Raw genomic sequence first — 22,096 nt, forward strand, 5'->3', positions numbered from 1 at the left:
ATCACATGATTATACGGTGCTCTTATTTCTCATTTGGTTTTTAGTTCTCGTCTGAAAATTCTAATCCAACAAATGTAGGAATATCTTACCACGACTTGACAATAGTCAAAACACTTTTAAAACAAAAGAATATCATCGCAATTGTAACAGAAAAAGAATGCACGAAGTGGATAAAAAATACCCAACAGCTTAAACGGATATGGTTCAGGTTTTTAAGGGGTGATAAAATTGACAAGGGTGGTTTTGGTGTCGGGGTTTGAAATTGACTCAACCTGATTTCGTTCCTCAGGTACGTACAATATAGGTAGATTATATACATTTATATATACGCAGACATAATAAAGTGGCGGTACGACGGCGAAATTTGGTGACTGTGAAGATGAACGATGACACTGCAGGGACGCACCTTAGTCGGCTGCACACATACACATACATATTATATAATTTAACGTGTACGTGTTTATACCTATATACATATATAGAGCTTGAGCGCGCCAGCCATATCTGACGTATCATTAATTATCAGTCTCTTCAAACCTGCTGACTAAACTGTGTATATACATAGGTATATATATGTATACATATATGACATGTGTGTGTGCGTGTGTGTGTGTGTGTGTGTGTGCATAAATTAATGTGTACGCGTCTACGTGTGTGTGTATGTATACATATTATATACGTGCATAGGTATATCGTATATCTATATATGTGTAGGTATATGTGAAACACACGTAAACTACTTAAGTGGGGTTGTATAGTACTTTTCACTCGGGGCGGCGAATTAATAACGATGAGCCTGTAGAGTGTGCAGAAAGGTGGAGAAAAAAATTGAAAAAATTAACGTAGAGAAAAAAAAAAAAACAAAATTAAACAAAAGAGAAAACATCGCGTTGCTTGAATGGTGATTGAGTGAATAATTGAGTTCAAAGGTAAATGCGCGTTCAGAAGCAAATTTTGAGGCAAAGAAAAATTCATCGTGAATAATAAAGAATTAAGTGCGATGTGACATGTGTGCGTACGAATTATACTAAGGAATACATGTTATATGTATATATTGTATATGTAATGTACGATGTGTAGGAAAACATGGAGCAAATACTGGATGGTCAGGGTTGAAAACGTTGGTTGAATTAGCATGGAATGCTCTATACAGTCCATCGTGTGTATTTATAGCGTTTAATATTCATGTGAACCAGGGAGGTGCAAAGCTGATCTATTTGCACGTGGCTACTATCCTATTACGTGATCGGTTTTTTGTGCGTCGTTAAATTATTTTTTTTCACACGTTTTTTGTATCATTTTCTCGTACGCATATTAACAAATTCACAGAGGAAGAGATTTTTTTGACTGGAAATATACACAAAATTGAATAGACGTGTCACTAACAAAAACTTTGAGAATATAGAAAAACAAAAACGCGAGAAAAATCAAAATTATCAAAAAATCATTCATATTTCTCCCATACGAATCACCGTGAGCAAGCAAAAGTCACAAAAATGAAAATTACAAAGTTGAGAAAACGGAAAAAGCTCTTGTCAACGAGAGAATGAAAGGAGCTGAGAAACTCTAGAAGAATTAAGTTGTCATCGTTGCCTTAGTTGATTATTCTTCTCTAGAAACAATCGCGGGTGCGTTTTTATTTTTTTGGTGTTCTTTTTTTCTATTTTACTCACCATTTCTTCTAGATTGTTCTTCAAAAAAAACCTCTTCTTCTTTTCTCACGGTAATTTATCATTTAAGCGGCTGTGAGTTAGAGAAATTTGTAAAGAAAAATTTTCTCCAGCGTAATTTATGTATATCTACCCTTCACAAAGTCAACCTTTTTCTTCTTTATCCTTGCTTCTTATTCTTCTTACTCTTCTATCTTAGGAATAACAAAAGTCCTGTACGTTGCAAGCCTCACTTGAGCTTGAACTTAATTTCGTCCATTTTTCGGCACATTTTTATCGAAATTATCAAACTCCGTTTTAAATAATTCTTTTTTGTCTTATCCGCTTAATTCAAATTCTGTTACTCTATCATTTATGCACTCGCGGGTTGATCAGTAGTTGATGAGATGGTTATTCTTGGATGGAAATGCCGATATCCGCGTGAATTTTATGTGAACCTTTGCAAACTGCAAACGACGCTCTTAAAAGAGACGAGAATCTCGACGGTCTCGGTCTCCGTTTTGTACTGTCGTCGTCTCCGTTCGGTCAGAAGCATCTCCTCCGCCTGTTTTTATTTTTTTCCTAGTTTTCGAGTCAACTCTATCCACGTGCTGGTCAGCTGGCCACGTGTCAGACATTAACGGCATCCGTGAAATATGGAAAAAGAAGAGTAAAAAAAAAGGAGATAGAGAGGTCAGTTTTCGAAATTCATTGCGAAATTAAGTGTCAAAATAGACGGGCGTAAATACGCACCAAATATTATTCAATATAGCTATAGAAACGCTTGGAATAAGAGCCGAGGGGCGACAACGGCCAAAAATAACCGAAACGGTCACCAACCACAACGACGTGCATCTTCAAAGACCTTCTCGGATTATTATAACCTCTATTTTGCTCTCGTATCTGGGCGGCAACGTGTTTTCACAGCCAGAAAAATTATCACGCGAAAAATATTTTTGAACACCGTATTTTTACGATCCAGACGATAAATGCTCATTCAGAAAAGTGAAGAAAATAGATTTTAATCGTCGATCACGATTTTTCGTTTACCCATAGATTTGAAATGTCCGTTTTCTTTTTTCAAAACCTCGTCGTTCAATTTTTATCTCACGGTATGAATTGAATAGCCCAAATCCGAACGAACGTGAGAAAACTTAGATACATACTCCAAAGGTACGTAAAAATCACCTGGCTGGTTTGCCAAATAAATTTCTACGGCAATGCAGTATTTATATTTGTGTCCAGAACGAGTCTGGTTGAGAATAATAAAAATAGCTAGCAGAGGCGAAAGATAAAATGCATACATCAAATAAAAGTTTGATATTAAAATTGGGAAAGATCGATTCAGGTTTTCACCCCGCTGAAAAATGATACTGGAAAAAAATCATTTGCCTTTGCGCCGATGCCTTACGAGATATTTTCATTTTTGAAGTTGTATGCGAGCCCAAAGCCAAGGCCAGGTTAAAATTCCGATTCTGGTGGGATTGAGAACTCGGTTAATTGGTTAATCCATTTCCCGTTGTACACAGAATAATTGATATTGCAAAAATCGGAGCGTTCAGTGAAGAAATTAACTTCACGCTCATTTGAATAAAATCGAAACAATGTCGAAACGATAAAAATTGCGAGGTGATTTAATAGACGTAAAATTATTATATTTGGCGAATTAGAGTAGTTGGAATTTAACTTACGAATTAAAGAAGGAAACGGCAAACGGACCTGTTTCGTCACCGCTCGAGAAGGGCGACGATGGATATGGTTTCAGCTTTATTAGCACGGTTTATTAGCCTACTTGAATGCTTGTAGAGCTCGTCGTTCCTGCAGTGCAGATGGTATGTACGGTGCGCAGAACGGTAGAAAGAGGTTGTATAACGCTTTCCGTAACGACTCTGGCACGATTAAAGAAACACCGTTACTCAAATTTCCCTAAGGCTTCAAGTGTCGGACGACTATATCCTGCAGTTTCTCCGTACAGTGAGAAGATAAAGAAAGCTGAGAAGACTGACAAAATTTAAAGCCTGTAGAGGCTCCTGATCGTCACTCGATCAGAGCAGGATCTTCTGGATTCAGACATTTTTTAAATATTTCCTTTTATTGGTGCCTGAAAATCAAACCTTAGCCTGCAGTTTCATAAAAACCATCGTCAGGAAAGCTGAAAATTTGAGATGCTCTTAAAGAAAACATTCTCACCTTAAGGATACTCAAAATGGAAATTAAACTGTACTCGTATAGTGCCTGATTTAAAATGCTAGAATATAGCTAAAGAAAGGCAGACTGGAAGCTATTTTCTGGTCACTCAGTAGCTATGGTACACCTTTATTTCTGTTAGTATCTGAAAACCAAACGAAGCGATCTAGTTTCGCTTAGAAAAAAAAGGAGGTCGTGCAAAAATTTGTTACAAATTCAATAGTTCATGCAAGTGTCCCTTAATGTCAAGCTTTTACTACGGATGTCTGTTTCCTTTTGTATCTAAACACTAAACAATGCCATACACCCTCATGAGAGAAATACCAGGTAAGCTGAAAAAGCGAAGAAAAGTTGACTTGAAAGTAAGATCATTCCTCGATGACGACATCCATTCAAGACACTTAAAAAATAAAAGCAACTGTGTGGTTCCTCAGCAAAAATGTAGTTTAAAGAAAGTAGACTGGAAATCTGCGACTACAGTCAATCGGTAGCCACGGTAGACTTTCGTTTCTATTAGTTTCCGACATCGAACGGTGCGATGTAGTTTCGAAAAGGAATGACCAGCAAAGCTGGAAACCAAAAGAAGTCCAAAATTGAAGGTCAGATGTCTCTCCATGAGATCACTTCATTGTCATTAATCTTCAGGATACTCAGAAAAGAAATGCAAAATCAACCGTATGGTTCCTAAGTGGAGATGCTATAACCTGGAAGCTAGTGTGTGGTTAATCAGTAGCTTTCGTATACTTTCGTTACCACTATTACCTAGAACCCAAATGGTGCGATGCAGTTTTCTCTAGGGGGATGCCGGAAATTCCAGGAAAATCAGAGCCATGGCAGAAGCCGGTGTCATTCCTACTGACCGAACGGATCAGAGATCGATGGCCGAACGCGTGTGAGGATAACCCTCGTGGGCAATCGCTTAACCGAGTAACCTTGGTGTAGCGAGGGGGAAGGGCAGGGCGGAATGGAGAGACTCGGAAGAGGGAGAGAGTGAGCCAAATGGGTAGGGGGGGGGGGGGGGGGGTAGGAAGAAGGAGAGACAGAACGAGAATACTGGAAAGCGGAATAAGGGGAGAACGCTGGAGAAGGGAGAAGTACCTACTCCCGGTGTTACTCCCGGTGAGCTTTTTTCCCGTTTATACCTTACCCAGGTGAGGGTTGCGGTTCCCATGGTTACCAGGCTCTGGCCTCCCGGATCCTAGGTCAGGGCCAGCCCCGTCGCGGCCGGCAAACAGGTGTACGATACTCTGATACTCGGCCTCTCCATCGTTTCTACAACTCTAAACTTGTGTCGATACGATGACTTATTCATTGTGGAAAAACTACCCCCGTCTGCACTTCAGCACTTCATTGTATTTCTTTTGAAAGGTCGCAGAAACCCATTGGAAAAAAACACCATGCACAATAGCCTGTGTAATAATGTGTTATCCAAGGTATTTATATTCCAGAAAAAAGTTGGGTATCCTTTACAATTTTGTAATTCTTATTACGATGTAATTTCAGCTCGCAAGTCAATTGTGAAACAAAGCCCTTCGAACCACAATTCTGAAGTGAAACAACCCACGAGGCTCTGAATATTGTCGATCTGTTATCCATGGTGTGCGTATTCCAGAAAAAAATCACGAATCATTTTAAATTTTGTAACTTGTATTATGATGTAATTCGAGCTCTCCACCCAATCATGGAAGAAATCTCTCTGAACCAAGCTTCCGAAAAGGAAGAAATTGCGAAAATTATTCACACTGTTAAAGTTTGCTCATGCATAGAATCGTCAGCAAAGTTTCCGAGCCATCATATTTACTTCATTCAGTATTTACACATATAATTACAAAGTGTAATAACGAATTAAACAAAAAAACGAACGCACTGTTCCATGTTCAAGATTTTCCTCTCAGTGAGTTTGGAGAACTTCGGATCATGATACCGAGGAAAATTCCATCCAAGGATTTCGTTGATGCACCGGATGAAGGCGTCGCGATTATGCCTCAAGGGTTGAATAATTGGGAATCAAAGGCCGCGAACGTCTTACATATCCGCTTTAACACTTAGATAGAGGGAGAGAGATAAAGAGGGAGAGAGAAAGGCTCGCACCACCTCTCGTAGGTCTAGCAAGCTCGTCGGGGACCGCTGCCGGTAGCTTTAACCTACCTACCTACCCGAGACGCGTGGTGCGTTTGGGATCGATAGCGAAGCTACTACCCCACGCAGTCTCTGCTCTCGAACCACGGGTCCCTGACTTCCCGGGAGCTCTTCGTCCGGTTTCCCCTAGCCGGCGTGGCCTTCGCTCGGCGGGCCGGGAGACGCATGGTGTCTCGTCGCGTCCCACCGCTGTCACCACTTTTCTTGATCTCTGCGGGCGCAGCTGCAGGGCGTCATTGAATATTCCGATTGAAGAGCGGAAGTCGGATTCGGGCCGCGGAAGAACCGGCAGCTTTTAGCCGATGGTAGGAGGCGGCCGCGGGACTCGGCGATTCAATATTCCGGGGTCCAGGGTCGAGGCGAGGGCTGAATTGGCTCCGGGTCACTTTATATTCCCTTTTCGTCATCTGCATATCGACGAGGTTCGCTCACCGCCTGCCTCCGATATCATCTTTTCACACCCGACCTCCGATTCTCCAGGTCTCTTCGTGATTCCGGGAATCATGCTACAATTACATCAGCGGGGCTCGCGCCTTGCGCTTTGGGGAAACGCTGAAATCGTTCATCCAACTTTTAGTCGGCACGGTGTTGCCCTTGAAGCTCTCTAAATTATTCATTCCTGACTCAAAGCACTAAACTTTCGACATATACCTGCCTCGACACTCCGGTTCAGAAGAACTGAACTCGTTGGGTCGAGGTGTGTGGTTTTCCTTAAAAAATGCCATCCAAAGATTTTGGAATTTAATTTAAAACAGGAAATTTTACAGTTCAATCTTTTTTAATTTTCATCTTTCTCTTTATTCCCAGTTCGATTCACCGAATTCGATTCATCTCCGCCCTCTGAAAGAGTTATTCGCTTTGTTGAGCAATCTCCTTCTATTGGGCACCGAACCGAGTTCAATTTGAACAAGGACACCCCGGATCGAACGATGAGATTCCACGTCTTCTATGCTCAACGAAAAAAGAACCTGGCAGCCCTCTGACGATATCGAGTGCAGCCTGTGAAAAATCGGGTCCAAGAATCGCCGTAGTGCTTTCATGAATTTCTCATTTTTCTCTTCATATGCATAAACGCGATTCTCGCAGAATTTCGTGAACCAAATTTCAGGTTCAGGGCGAAAAGTTAAAACTGGAGATCGGGAAACGCTTTCGGGGAATATAGAGCTTGCAGGGTGGACAAGATGCACTTGCATCGCTCCTCGAGATCTGAAAAGACTCATCGATCGTTCTCCGGACGCTTTCGGCTTGGCACCGGATTTTCACGTCTGAACGAGCGACGGCTGGTGCTCTTGTATCCGGTCGCCTTGTGCTTTATACGCTTCGTCGTTCCAGCGCTTCTTAACCTCTAGAATTCCCGCGTCCCGACTGAGATGCCCCCGGGTTATCCGGCCGAGAATGAATGAGGATATCTGGGTCCAATGTGGATGCTGGTCCGGCTGTAAACGGGGCAAAAAGTCCGCTAAGATTGGGGGAAAAATTGAACGTGAGAATGGAAGCCGGGCGTTAGGATCGCGCGAGGTTAAAGGTGAAAGAGAGAGAGAGAAAGATAAGGGCGCGAAATTAGCTGAATTTTATAAACGGCAATTCAGATTTAAGCCACTTCAGTTTTCACCCCTCCTTTCCTGCAACAGCTCGGCGTGAGCAGCGCAGCAGCCAATTTGAAACCTTCTTCAATCCGCAAACTCCTTGTCAACGGCTCGACGCGATTCGAGTGGGCCCACTATAACCTTCAGGTACCTCGATCGGTGCTCCTAACTACCTCGAAATGTTGACAGGGATTTTTTTCTTTCTTTTTTCAATTCCCCTCTCTCTCTCTCTCATCCCATTAAAAGACCCTCTCCGGAGTCAAGAGGTGAGGGTACGGTGAAAAGGACGACGTAAAATGTTTGGCAAGCCCCTTTTATCATATCACCTGTGTATCAATACATCCCAGCTAATCTCGGAAACGGTAAACGTAGGAAAAAAATTTCTTTCTCTTCCGCTTCTGAGATCACAGGAAGAGAAAAAAAATTAATAAGAAAATCGACACTCAGATACATGCATCGGTACACCAATATCATATTATTGTAACTAATTTCCTGCGAGAGTCTTGCGGAATCAGTTCTTTGCTCTGATTAAATTACCTGCGCGTTACGGCTCCTGGATTTTTTTTTTCCTCTTCTTTTTATTTCCCTCATTTCTCTTTCTCTTCGTTTTTCCTCGGGTTAAGTTTCCACGGAATGAGATGATACGAAACGTGGAAAAGCCAAGGAAAGACCGACCTCGCAGAGCCGACTCTCTGAGTATTTGCCTGGATTTGCATACCTCAATATCGTTTCCCCGCACCGCATTCACGCATTTCCATTCATAATACACGTGACGTACCTTCGAATGGTGAAAGAAAAGGATCGAGTAGAAAAAGAAATTTTAAATTTGACCGACTTTAACTTTCACATTAATTAATCAATATCCGTCGTTAACGGAAAAAGTCAAAGCTTTTTTGAGAACTGATCCACTCCATATAAAATTTCTCAAATGATTTCTGTACTTGTATTTAATATTTTTAATACAATCAAATATATAACATATAAAATAATTTACATATTGAGAAAAGCTGGCTTCTTTAAAAAATGAGATTCAGAGCTTTGACGAGGTCCCAAGATTGAACTATGCTGAATTGATACTTCGCTACGCATTGGACATTTTTTCTCGACCATTGAAGTAATCGAATACCGAAAAGAATTCAATGGCGGTGAAATCTGGAAATTGGAATTATCGTGATCTCAAGCTTTAATGGAAGGTGAAAATTGAGCGAAAAAGTGTTTGATAAATGGTTTATACTACTTTATACGAAAATTTATCTCGGCATCGATTAACAGATAATGCAAAATTGTGAATTTTAGACTCCCTGACTCGAAATATCTGATATCTCGTCTATCGCATCGTTGACATACCCACAGTAATGATCGTAAGTAAGGGTCAAGTTATGCGGAACGAGTTATATGCATCCTAATACATATCCACAGAAAAAAAGTAGCTACAGAATATGAAAAAGAAAAGAACAGTAAAGCAGAGAAAAAAGTTCCTCGTACTTTTGCCAGTCCGTGTTTTAACATAACGCACTGCGGGGCCAGTTCGTGTTGGGCGTTTCAGTTTCTCTAGGCAAAAGAGAGAGGAAAAGAAAATGAGAGAGAGAGGGTGTAAGGTATATATATATGTATAGTGCAGGGCGTGCGGGTCACGTTGACTCTTATTCAAATGAGGACCGTTAAAACAAGCCTGGCCTGTAATTAGCCCTCGGGCGTCGCGACGCTGACTCCCCCCCCCCCCCCCTCTCTCTCTCTCTCTCTCTCTGTCTCTCGCTCTCGCGCCGCATGTGTAGCCCCAGCTACGCAACCGGCCTGTAGTAAAAACCATGCGAACTTGAGTCTTGCAACGAAAGCCAAGGAAGAGCTGTAAAGGCAGTGAATTAAGGGCGAAATGAGAAAATATCTGCGGAGCCGGAGGGACGCCTAAATTAAAGTAGCAGCGGCGGCGGCAGAAGCGGCCAAGAGTCACGCTGGGTTTGAGGGTCGGCCGCAACGCGTTCTCTTTCTCAACTACCGCAAAGCCAACCCTCACCCTCCTCCTCGCGGCCTTACAACCCTCGCGTAGCGTCTCGTCGCGTCGACTTGCAGAAGACTTGTGAAATAACTTTACCGCCTTGCAATTAAAATTTTCTAGGAGGCTTAAGCAGCTCGATGTTCACCTTCACAGCTCATTTCCCGCATATTTACACACACACACACACACATACGCACACGACGTCCTTCTGACCCTTTATCACCTCGCGAATTTTTAACATCCCTTTGAGTTTTTCTCACGTATCAACTGCTATTCAAATTTGGGACTTAACATATTTATCTGCTTGTCTTTCCAACTTTTTGCCCGCCTAGACGCTTCAATTCTTCTTGGAGAGGGATTGATAACACTGACAATTAGTTTGCATTTCGCGAGAGTTTCAAAATTTGAAAAACTTCACTTGTGGTATCGATGAAAAATTTCTTAAAACCGAATTTATCGTTCGAAAATCGAGTGAAGGTTTACAATATATGGAGATTTTTTGAAAAGAGAATATGCACCGTGAATATCTAATTTTCCAACAAGGTTTTTATCTGACCACATAGCCCTCACTATGGCAAACCTTTCGATTCGTCGTGACATTCGAAATTCGTGAAGCTTGAGCTTTCGAAGTGAGAAATGTTTTCGAAAATATATGTGTACATCCATTTTGATTCTTTCATAGGATGTCTCGTGCATTCGATGCTGAAAATGAAACGCAACTGGACGTTTTTCAGATAATCAAATGGACTTTTTTCGAGCCTTCACGACTGTCAAATTCTAACTCAATATTGAATTATTCCCGACTTCTTTTATTGCTACGTGGTTCTAAGAATCATCTCGAGCCACCAGAATCCTTGAAATTTCGAAGATTGACCCACTTCCAAAATTATAAGTTTCAACAAAATGCGAATATTTCTTCAAGCTCCAAGCATTTCAACGAATTTTCGGAAACGTCTCAAACATTTTTCTCTTGAAAATCACACATGTCCGAACAATTTCAGAGCTTCTTTTTCAGTTTTCGCGATTCCGTTTCCATCTGAACTTGCATTCCACAATTTACCGAAACTCTAAAAGGCATTTTGACTTAAGCTCCGACGCAAACGTCAAAGTGGTTCTGGATTTTTGAGGAGCTGAGCTGGCTGGTGTTATTAATAATTCAAGTTTGGATGTTGAAGAAGCGTATCCTGCAGCAAGGATATCTCCGGGATCATCTGTGATACTGGATCTCGAAACGTGAACGACGTGCGCGACCGAGTTTTGCAGATGTTCATCGGCTGTACGGGGCGCCATAATTTATGCCCCCTTCGTGCCGGGGGCTCCAAAGGGTAAACGAGCTTGCGGGGATGGTCGTCCTGAACCTAGGCCATCGTCCAGGGTGTTGTAATTAGTGGACGACACCGGGCTCTCCCAGAACGGGACGCTATGCTCTTCATCTCGGAGTTAGTGGAGACATTCTCCAGCTGACCCGGACGTCCGGTCACCTCGCAAATTCTCCTCTGTGACGAAAATTCCGGCGTTGAGATAGCAGAGCGAAGTGTCTACCAATCCATGCGAAAAACTGAATTTCGTACGCAGCTTGCAAGCTTTTTTTCCGGAATCTCAGCGGCTTCCTTGAACCTCGAAACATGACTTGTAAGGTTGAATTCAGCAGAAAGACCGAGATTCGTTCAGAAACAGCACGGGACTTTGGAAACGAATTGTTTGGAAGCTTTCGAGTTTTTTCGAGTTTTCTATACGGCAATTTTAATTATTTTTTGCTGTCACGATTTCGCGTATCCACGCATTGACAAAGTCGTAAAAATGTCAAAATTCTAATCACTCCGCAAAATCCGAAGCTTTCAAATTCATTTCCCGGGAAGTAAAGATTTTATTCGTGATTCAACCGCAACTGAACACGCGGATGTGTAACATGAAGTTTACTACTTCACAAGCGAAGCTTTGAATTTTCTTGTACTTCGTATCTCTTCGTTCCGTTCTTCATATTCGTACATATCGTTCAATGAATTCCAATTTTTTTCTCTGACCTCATGATGACTTCAACGCTTAATAAGGATGATAGAATGATATCTTTGAGGAAAATATTTAAAAATTGTACATACATTTTTCTCATTCGTAAATAAAATTGAATAATTTCGTTATTGAGCACATTCCACGAATTCAGTGTTTGCTTCTTGAATGTGAAATCGAGTAACGTCAGGAGCGGCAAGTAAAAACTCGCAAGCTCGAAGATTTTGATCCCTGATCTGAAATTAGAGGAAGCAAAGAAACTGATATCGTCTTCTAATTGGCAGGGTTAGGTAGAGCCTAGTCTATAATACGTATATCCATGGGTACGTAGTATTACACACGTAGTATGTATGTATGTATCCATTTATATACGTCCATGGTCGTTGGTTTCACCCCCAGAGAATCTCGTCGCAGAGGGTAATGGGTGTTCCTTCTCTGATTCCGTGTCAAATTATACGTATACCTACAGTCTTGTAAGATATACCCACCTATATACATGCGTCATATATATGTATATATATATATACATATAACGTGCAGCTACTTATTGCGGAGACGCCGCTAAAACTACACTCCGCACCCTGTGTTCCATCCCCTCTCTGCACCACTAAAACTTACAATCAACGCAATTAACGTCGCGTTCAAATTACTCGTTTATACTATTACCCCGGTATAGGCATAATAACCATTCTGATAATAATTATTATCACTATTTCGTGAAGCAACGTTAACAGAGAACGAACCGGAATCAAAATTGAAAATGAAAAATGAATGTAAGTAACAAAAAACATCGAGTCGAGTAACTGGTACATTTTTGCCCTTTTTCTAAAAGCCTCATCAAAATTCTCAGTATTATCTTATTTCAACAATTTTTTTACAGGTTTCAGAATTATGTGGAAAAGTTCTAAGGTTTTAAAATTTTCTTACAATATGGAAAATAAAAAAATTTAATGTTTTCTTATATCCTCAATGTTTTTTACTCAATGAACGTTGAATCCAATAAATTTATCCACATATCTTCTCAACTGCAATATATTTAATCTATGATAGAACTTGATCGGAGAAATAAGATTTATTCATAAATAATCGAACAAATTAAAAAGTGAAAATAGATACTAAGAAATGAAAGAAAAGTTTTTCACCCTGATTAAATCCAGGTCTGAAATTATCTGACGAAGAATTTTTCCCCCTGAGTTTCTTCTCTTTCTCAATTTTTCTTTTTTTTTTTCTCTCTGTCCCTCACTGAGAAAATAAATTTTTCTTTCAATTTCCTCAAACTGCGCTGACGCCACGCCGCGTCTAAATTCGTTACTACTTAGCAAATGTTGCCGTTGAAATAGCTTGAGTATGGGCCGGGGACGGGATTCGTCGACGTCGCGGTGCACGTGCCGCCTGAACGACCAAGCATCGTTATAAGGGATCAGGGACGAGTTTTTGGAGTGGGGTGTTGTAGGGACGAAGGGGGCTTATCGATCCCTGGCATCCGACTTGTTCAGTTTCAGTCTCTTCCCTGCTCTCTCTTTTTTCTCTATCTTCATCCCCGTCCCTCACTGCGAAACTCTTTTGCGCACAGTTTCAACATCACCCCCCCTTTCCTCCCTTCGGTTTCTCGTGATTCTTCCTCTGATTCTTTCTCGCTTCTTTTCTTCACAATAAAATCATTACTGTGTGTCAGATTGATCCTTAATCTAGGTTCGAAGAAATTTTCACCCTTCGACCCTTAAATCTGTTCAAAATCGATGAAAAATAATACTTCCAAATTTTTAAGCCATTGCATCAATCAGAACTCGTGTGGGAAGCAGTTTGAATTTTTCCTATTTAGGGTTGATTCCCAAGCATGAAAAATTTTCATATCGGGAAATTCGAATGGCTTTTAGTGAAAAATTTATACGGTTGACAACTAAAGATTTTTTTTCGCCTCACCATCTTATATTGCGATGAAAATAATACTCTAAAATGACGAGAGAAACAAAATATTTAGTCACGAAGTATTTATATTTCCTGATACACAATAAAAATTTCAATTCCGTGGACGAAGGGGGTTGGAATTTCAGACACATTATTTTTGAATGATTTGGAACAAGTTTGAAGATATAACTTGGGTGAAAATATATCCAATAAGAGGACATTCGATTACTGATACATTTTTTTCGACTGATTTCTGAGCAGCAAACTGCGATTCTTCTCGAAAAGCATTTGGAAGTGCATCGGGCTTGCCAAACTCTGGTTACCTACTTAAAATAATAACGACGTTTCGACGTCGTTCGAGACGACTGAGAATGCAAAGAGTCGGTCAGACACAATGCATTTTCAACCGCGGCAAACATCCGCGAGTGCGTCATTGCAGGACGCTGGGCATATTTGTCTGATTCTTACCCTCTCTCATACTCTTTTTGGCTGTCGTTAGCCGGCGGTTATCTATTTCCTATAGATGTATTCCTGTTATACATTCTGTCGCCTCGCCTTCCACAGATCCACGGCTACATTTTAAGCCAAAGAACCCATTTAAATGCACTCTTGCGGTTACAGCACCCATTTTCTATTTGGTGCGATGGCGGCTATATGAAAATGATTTAAAATCAAATTGGGGACGATTTTGTGCGCAATTATTCAAACAAGAGGTGTAAGTCACAACCTCAATGCAAGGTAAAGAGGATGTAAGCATTTGTTAATCCAGAGCAGGAAGAAAAATAGCAGGAAAATGATAAGAAATGAAATCATTCTTCATCGGTAAATTTCTTCACGTCTACAGAAAAATGGAAATTTAGTCACTCAGAAAGAATTTGTCGTCGTGACCGGTACGATTCAAGTTCCGCTGCATCCGTTCGGCTTCGACAGGCATTAACGTCCTTGAATCGCTGCCAAAATGTACGAAGAAATAGGAAAAGTGTAAGAGGAAAAACAAAAACTGAGAGGAAAAAAAAAAGAACACAAACAAAACGGAGAAGACGTCGGAACAGGAAACCGTTTCCACAAAAGCTTATAGTATGGCCGCGCAATAACGATGTGTGGATGCTGTTGAGAAGACAAAGAGAAAAAAAATATAAATAAAAGAAAAACAAAAGGAAAAAAAACAAAGGAACAAATCCCAATTCTATCTTAGGATTTACGTTTACTGCGGGTGTAGATGTATAGACATTCCTCTTTGTATATAACGTACATGTACGTACAAAACTGTAACTGATGTCGAACCGTTCGGAAATATTTCTATATTATATTGAATCGTCAAAATTAATTTTTTATAGAAATTTCACTGAAATTCGTGTGTTTTTTGGAATATTGATTGCACCCGATTTCACATTTCGTAGTTTATTTACCTCATATATTAATATACGCCAATATTATATGCATAACTTGATTTTCACTCTTGTGCTAATTTAGAACCAACGATACCAAATTTGACATGTAATGAAAAAATTTCTATTCGAAGTTCAATTTGCTGACGTGATTAGAAATTCGAATTATGTACAGGATGAAGATACATTCATGAGAGTCTAATTTTTTTTTTAATAAATGCATAACACCAAAAACTAATAATCGACAATACCCACAATTTCTAATATTTAATACGACCCTCGATGCAAGCTTTGAACAAATTGAGGCGTTTGTCTGACTGCCGAGCGCCGCGGAACTGCGGTGCTGACGACGAACGGCTTTTTCTACTAACAAGGAAGGTATCTCAGGTCAATGTCTCCGATTGGATTTCTTTTGTAATATGTTACATTAGACTAAAAACTGAGCGACACGAATTTTTTGTGTCTGCCATTAAACACTTTAAAGGGGGTGAAAAAACTCTCCAAAATACGGCATAGCGAGGGGCGATTTTGCAGTAGTATATATTTTTTTTTTTTTTTACTTAAGAAAATTGCATTTTTCTTTTCTCGTTATGAGAAAAATTTTCCAGTAGGATTAGTTGATAAATGTTGTGTTCTTGTGGATGAAACTGCCAAATCGCCCGTCGACATGCTTTACTTTGGAGGGTCGTTTCACCCCCTTAAACTGTTTAATGGCAGATAAGGAAAAAAAAATACGCGTCGCTTTGTTTTTAGTCTACTGTAACAAATTAGAAAAGAAATCAAATCGGAGAGATCGACCCGGGATACCTTCCTTGTAAGTTCTGCATTCGCGCTGTTTATACGGCTCTGCGTGTCTGACTTAATCGGCTCACATCACTTGCGCTTGCGCCGCCGCCAGTGTGGGTTCTCATTGCTCGCCTAGCGCTTCATGGCCAGGTCTCGGCTTAATTTATTCCACTATTGGCGCGTCTGACTAATTCCGGATCCTCTACTGATGCCTCGCACGCTAAACGAGGCTTCCACATTCATTCGAATTTACGCGGTGAATTTGAATATGGGGAATTTATGTTTTTATAAGCATATCGGATCAGCTTTTGATTATCCTAATTTGATTATTTCGAAAATCAAGTACAAGCAATCAAAATGTTTATGTTAAAATATTCATTGACGGTTCAGGTTGGGAAAAAATTAGTTTGGGAATAAATATTAGTGGTAAATATAAGGTGGACAGTGTTGAGTAAGAACATCAATCGCAGGTGTAAAAATTTAGCGTTTCTCATAAAATTGGTATAAAAATAATAAGTCTCAAATTCGATTTAACAAAAAACTATTCCTAAGCTATAAATAATCGCAAACAACAAAGTAAAACAAAATAAATTCATAATTATACGTACAGTTCATCTTATTTATGAATTATACATATTAATATCGATTATACATTAATTTTTTTAATTACTTTTCTTATAATACCAATTGTTCTCGTTTGCTTTATTTCTTTTCTTCTTGGTCTTCTTGTTGAACCTTTTGTTCCAAGTTTCAATTCTACGTGTGTTTCACAGTTTTCTTTAGCATTATTCCAAAATGTCCTTCGTTTTCTTTCATTCTGTCTCCACGCCCAGAGATTTACACAACTGTGGATAAAATACCAACTGCAAGTTAGTGCAATTAATCGAACGTCACTCACTTTATTGTACATCAAATTCAAATACTAATCATTTTGCAAAATTGCATGAACGATTGGTATACATCTGCTGCTTTTTTTTTGTATTTGTTCTATTCTCATCCCGAAGGAACCGAGCGGTTAGAAATTATTGATGTTATACATTATCGTGAACACATTACACACACATTCTTCACCAAGCCTACGTGTATGTGATGCGTCAAACGAGCGAACTGTTCCTTGCCTATTCCCGCCCACCCTTGTTCTGATCGTCATCCTCATCCTCCCTTTCCATTCCCATTCCGCAATAACCACGCAGAGTTCACAACAATGCCAGATAGTGACGCAGAGTCAGGGTCGATGTACCTCGGCCACGCCGACGAATATGCGCGACTGGCGCAGAAGTACGGGGCCAGCATTGGGCCACCCCTATTATACATATTACATGTAGATAATACGTATGTAACGGTGTACATCTGAACATGCGTACCACGTTGGATCTAGCGTGCTTACTCGCTGCTTGGAATTATGCGGAATTTCGACTTTTGGGTAAGCGAAATATCGTCATTATCGTCGTTCTTATCATTACCATTGTAATTACAATCCTTTTCGTAGATGGAAAGAGCGGAGTTGTTGAACAAAAGTAAGGGAATGAATAAATCAAAACGAAAAGGATTTAGGAAATTAGTTTTGTAATACGATGCAACGCAAATATCCGCACTGTACGTCGTTTGGTCTTATATATAGGTATGCATAATCTATTTACCCAGCTCTATATGCCTCGGATATATACTTGAATGTGTGTAAATAAAGCCGAGGGAAACGTGATGGGATATTACGTGAACAGCCGCATACCGTTCACCGCATTCACACGCGTGATACGTATCTTGTATATGCATGTACACACACGTATAATGTATACCGCAAAAGCGTTTTGCGCGTTATATTATTATATTCATGCATATTTTATGCCATACGATGCACCATTTTTCAGACAGAGTATTACGATTTATGCTTGTCTATCTGTCTGTGGCTGTTATATAGAGGCATTTTACGACGGTGTCAAACTGTGATATTATATTATTGGAGTTTGGGATGCTTGTGCAATATCGACTTTGGGATTCGAGGGATACTGTAATAAACGCTGTAAAAACTCGATACTGAAAAATTAAACTTGGAAACTTGAACTCGCGTAAATTGAGTTAGATTTTGTTCGACGAATCTATGCTTACGTGAATGTGAACAGAAAATTGTGAAATCTGTAAGCTCGAGTAGAGAAAGTTTTGCAATTAAGAGTAACCTCGAAAGGGTCTCAGCCCCAAGTCCTGTTGTTTGTCATACAATCTCACGCATGAACAGAATCGTTCATAAATTATCAAAATTTGAAAAAACTATCAAATTACGTTACGATATTGAATTTCTCTGATGCCCGGGCTTTTGGACTTCGAATTCGGGAGCTTAGACATTTTCACCTTTCTAAGGACAGGTCGTTATAGTTAGATTTAACTCCATCGGGTTCAATCGTACCTCTTGAACCTTCGGTTCACCAATTTATTATTATTGTTATTTTCTTTTTCTGCTTGATACTTCTTTAAACCATAACAATCATCGATTCCTTTTACCAAAGAGAAACGGAAAGTGGTATATAATGAGAGCATTAAAATTTTGTTTGTTACTTATACTTACAGGATTGAAAGTTTTGTCGTTTTTCGATTCACGACGTATAATATGTACTTAGCGTCTAACGTTCCAGATCAAGAGGGACGGGACAAAATTAACCGACCGTGAAAATGAGATTACCAATTTTTTTTTTGACTTTTTTCTTATTTCTCTACTTAGGTACTTCTTGTGTCTCGGCTGTTTTTCTTTACCCCAATCCCATGTCGAAGATCGTTTCTGATCGGTATACCAATATCGTCATTCTGAACCGACTGCGCCATATATGTTGACGCAGTTTATTCGCTGTCGAGATAAATAAAAATTTTGAACTTAATCATGTCACGTTTCTTTGAGACTAAAATACTTTCGATGGTTTGCCTAGCTTTTAGGCTTGCCGAACCTTTTTAATGCTTTACGGGTTTCCAATTTTTTCTACCATCAGTCAATTGTATTTCTTTGAAGGGGGTGAAAAAGTAAAATAGCCACATGATAAATCGATTACAATACAGAATGCTTAGAAAGGCAAAAATCTACAATCAATAGAAATTTAAGATGTATAATGGTAAAATTTACGAAGCCGAATTGTAAAATCAGCCGAATTTCAACATTTTTCTACATTTCTATATTTATTCTTAGGATTCTGTATTTTGGTTTCTATGTTTTTACCCACATTTTTGTATTTTTCCGTACTTCTACATAATGGTGACCGTTATTTTGATAATTTGGGAATTTTTTCAATTTTACCCCAGAAATATGTTCATGTTATTAAAAAAAAGTCCTACCAAATCTGAACATTTCCGGGTAATTTTAAATGCAGAATATATTGAAATTTACGATGTTCTTTGATTAATATTATTTATCATAAATTGAAATAGATTATGAAAGTATATTGATGCTTGAAAACAATGTTTATACTTCCAAATAAATGTAAGGACCAAAAAATTTGGAACAAGTGCATGTATTCCGTAGATGATGACACTCAATAAAACCGTAAAAATCATGGCTTTGTGAAATATAAGAGATCTTTTAGTTTCAATGTATCATTTATGTAATATATTATATTAATTTGATATGATGTTTTTATTGCAACGTACTCAAGAAAATAACAATGAACTCAAATGAAAGGGTAAAAAGGGGTGAGAGGTGGAAGGTCCTAAGGAACAATAGCCAATGATTGTAGTTTTGTTCACTATTTTGAATTATTTTGAGTTACCAAATGAATATTTGATATTACTGTGACACAGTAATTACAAGGAAAGTCGGAATGTCGGGAACAATGACCGACCTGAAAAATAACTTTTAAAAGCAATGGTTGGTGCTTGTTTCTTAGGGGGCTCAATTTACCCCATCCCCCTATCACCGTTTTTGTCGTTATATTTGAATTCGCCGTTATTTCTTACGATACGTTATGATAAAAACATTATATCAAATTATTATAATGAAATGCATAAATAATACATTGCATCTCGAAGCTCTCCTATATTCCACAAATCATAATTTTTACGTTTTAATCGAGTGTCGTTTTCTACGAAATACGTGCGGTCATTCGAAATGTTATTATTCCTAAGTCTAATTGGAAGTATAAACATTGTTCCCAAGCTTCAAATTAATTTTCTCAACCCATTTCAATTTATGATTGAATAAAAAATAATGAATAAACATCGAAAATTTTTATGTATTTTACACATCAAATTTCAATCACTTGGTGATGCGTGTTAATATTATTCAGAAATATTCATATTTGGCAGGAATTTTTTTTGTATAACATAAACATATTTCTGGGGTAAGATTAAAGAAAATTGTTAAATGACCAAAATGATGAACACCAGATTCTACATTCATTTCTACGATTTCTGTAATACTATGTTTCCACATTTGTATCCCTCGACTTTCTGCATTTGAAGATTCTACCAAATATATATGTATTTATAAAGCTTTTTAAAACTTAGCTTTTCTGAACTTTAGATTGTGTGGCCATTCTACTTTTCGACTTTCACCCGTTCTTTTTTTTCAAGTCACTGTTGTAGTTATTTGGGTGATGGTAAATATGCGGAGAGACTGTAAAACAGAAGGGTAAAAATATCGAGTTTTCAAAGGAATGACAGTTTTTACATATTCATGGACAGGTCAAAGTAAAGAACGATTCTAGATTTTGGCTTTCTAAGACAGTTCGATTTTTCTACATAACAGACTGCTTTCACATTTTCGCTTTTTTTACTTCGAATTGTCTACATTCTGACTTATCGACATCACGACGACTTTCTGCATTTTCACAATTCACGGAGTAAATTCTCGCATCTCAGAATATCCTCTATTCCGATGTTTCCAATTTTTGTACCGTTTTTTCCCCTCGCCAATAAAAATTCAATACACCCGTGGGAGACGAGGTCTTACCTTATAGGTGGTAGGTTAGTATTTTCGAGTAACGGGGAACCGGGGGTAGCTCAAGAATCCTGGGGGGCTCAAAGCAAGCTCGCCCGGGCGGCATGGCTCCTCCGCCACCTCCCCCTCTTCCACCCCCGCCTCCTCCTTCTCCTTCGCGCCTCCCCCTCGTCGCTGCCGCCTCCGCCTCTGCGTCCTCACCCCCCTTCGCCTCCTCTTCCAGCGGTCGCTGGCTGCCGTAGTATCCTTTGATCCTGATGTAATACAATTTATTTCCCTCTCGCGTGTATGTGCTATACAGGTATATACGTATAGACGTATACCAAAGTGTGTAACGGTATTTTTACCTTTTTTCAAATTTATTTCTTATTTTTTTTTAATCTATTCAATTCGCATGATTTTCTTTATACTCTTTCGCGAGTATCTTCCAAGTCGTTTATTGTTAGTTAATAGCCACGCGATTTCTTACCGCTGGTAATAATTTCTCACTTGCGATTATTTTAGTTTTTTCTTTTTCACTGCACTGTTCGTAGGCTTACAGATTTTATTAAATAATTAAACGTGGTTTAAATAGGATTAACAAACGATGAAACGATCGGAAGCAAAAATATAAGAGACAAGAAAATTAAAGAATAAACACTGTCAACTGAAACTAAGGATGAGACAACTGAGTGAAAAAAAAAAAAATTGTATTAAAAAGACCGTTCGCACTCGAACGCTTGATATCACGTATTAAACACGTACATATGTACCAATATGTATCAGGCGGTATGAATGCATAAAAATTATTTGCCGTGCTTTCAAATATCATCAACGTGTGTATTTATTTATTTTGTTCGATTACTTTTACCTCCATGATATTACGATTTTGATTTTCTCAAATTTCATTCGCTGTTATTGTCTTATCATAATATATTCATAAGTAAATGTATATAGTGTCGCGTTGTATTTTATGACTACTTTTATTGTTATATTCAACGAAATTATAGAATTTATTTTCCATCTAATATTCTGACAACAATATTGAACAACCCTGCGATTCCTTTTGCAAATTAATAAAATTCACGCACTTCATATACATGTTTTTTTCTCTTTATATGAGAATGATTTTTTTTCTTCAATTCTATACGTCTCACCCCGTTTCACCCCTACAGCTCACGTTATCACTATTTTTTTCTCTTATACGTACTAGTTAAATTTCAATCTCTTCCCCTTAACAATTGTCGATTTTGTCATTCATCGTTTAACGCATTTCTATATTTATTTATTTTTCTCGTTTTACTTCGTTTCCTTTACTTATTTATTATTATTATTTGTGGTTTTTTTCTTATTTATATTCTCTGTTTCACTTATATACAATAACGGAGCACGTTTGTTTGGAGGCGTTTTTTTCTTAGTTTCGTTTTTCATGTTCTTCTTTCATTTCTTTGTGTTTTTTTTTTTTTCGTTTTCGTTTTTTTTTTTTTTTTAACGATTTTAATCCTTTTCCATTACTCTTGTCACTGCATTATCATTCTCTTATTCCGGGGGCGCAG

At 38.8% G+C, this 22,096-nt stretch overlaps 1 protein-coding gene across 6 annotated transcripts in view; it reads right to left on the minus strand.

Annotated features, from left to right (window-relative positions):
- The window catches only part of LOC107221438 (inactive dipeptidyl peptidase 10), a 39,757-nt gene extending 19,075 nt beyond the window's left edge, over positions 1 to 20,682 (minus strand). Inside the window, exons 1-2 of one of the 6 annotated variants that reach the window (XM_046739772.1) lie at positions 1,820 to 2,191; positions 1,674 to 1,743 (exon numbers count right to left, since the gene is read on the minus strand). The gene's annotated coding sequence lies outside the window, so the exon portion shown is untranslated. Of the gene's footprint in view, positions 1 to 1,673; positions 2,192 to 20,573 lie in introns of those variants that run through there. The other 5 variants (XM_015660429.2, XM_046739771.1, XM_046739773.1 and 2 more) reach the window with 5 other exon arrangements.
- Positions 20,683 to 22,096: the final 1,414 nt, after the last annotated feature.

Source organism: Neodiprion lecontei, chromosome 5 (assembly GCF_021901455.1).
Source record: "Neodiprion lecontei isolate iyNeoLeco1 chromosome 5, iyNeoLeco1.1, whole genome shotgun sequence".
Taxonomy (NCBI): Eukaryota; Metazoa; Arthropoda; class Insecta; order Hymenoptera; family Diprionidae; genus Neodiprion; species Neodiprion lecontei.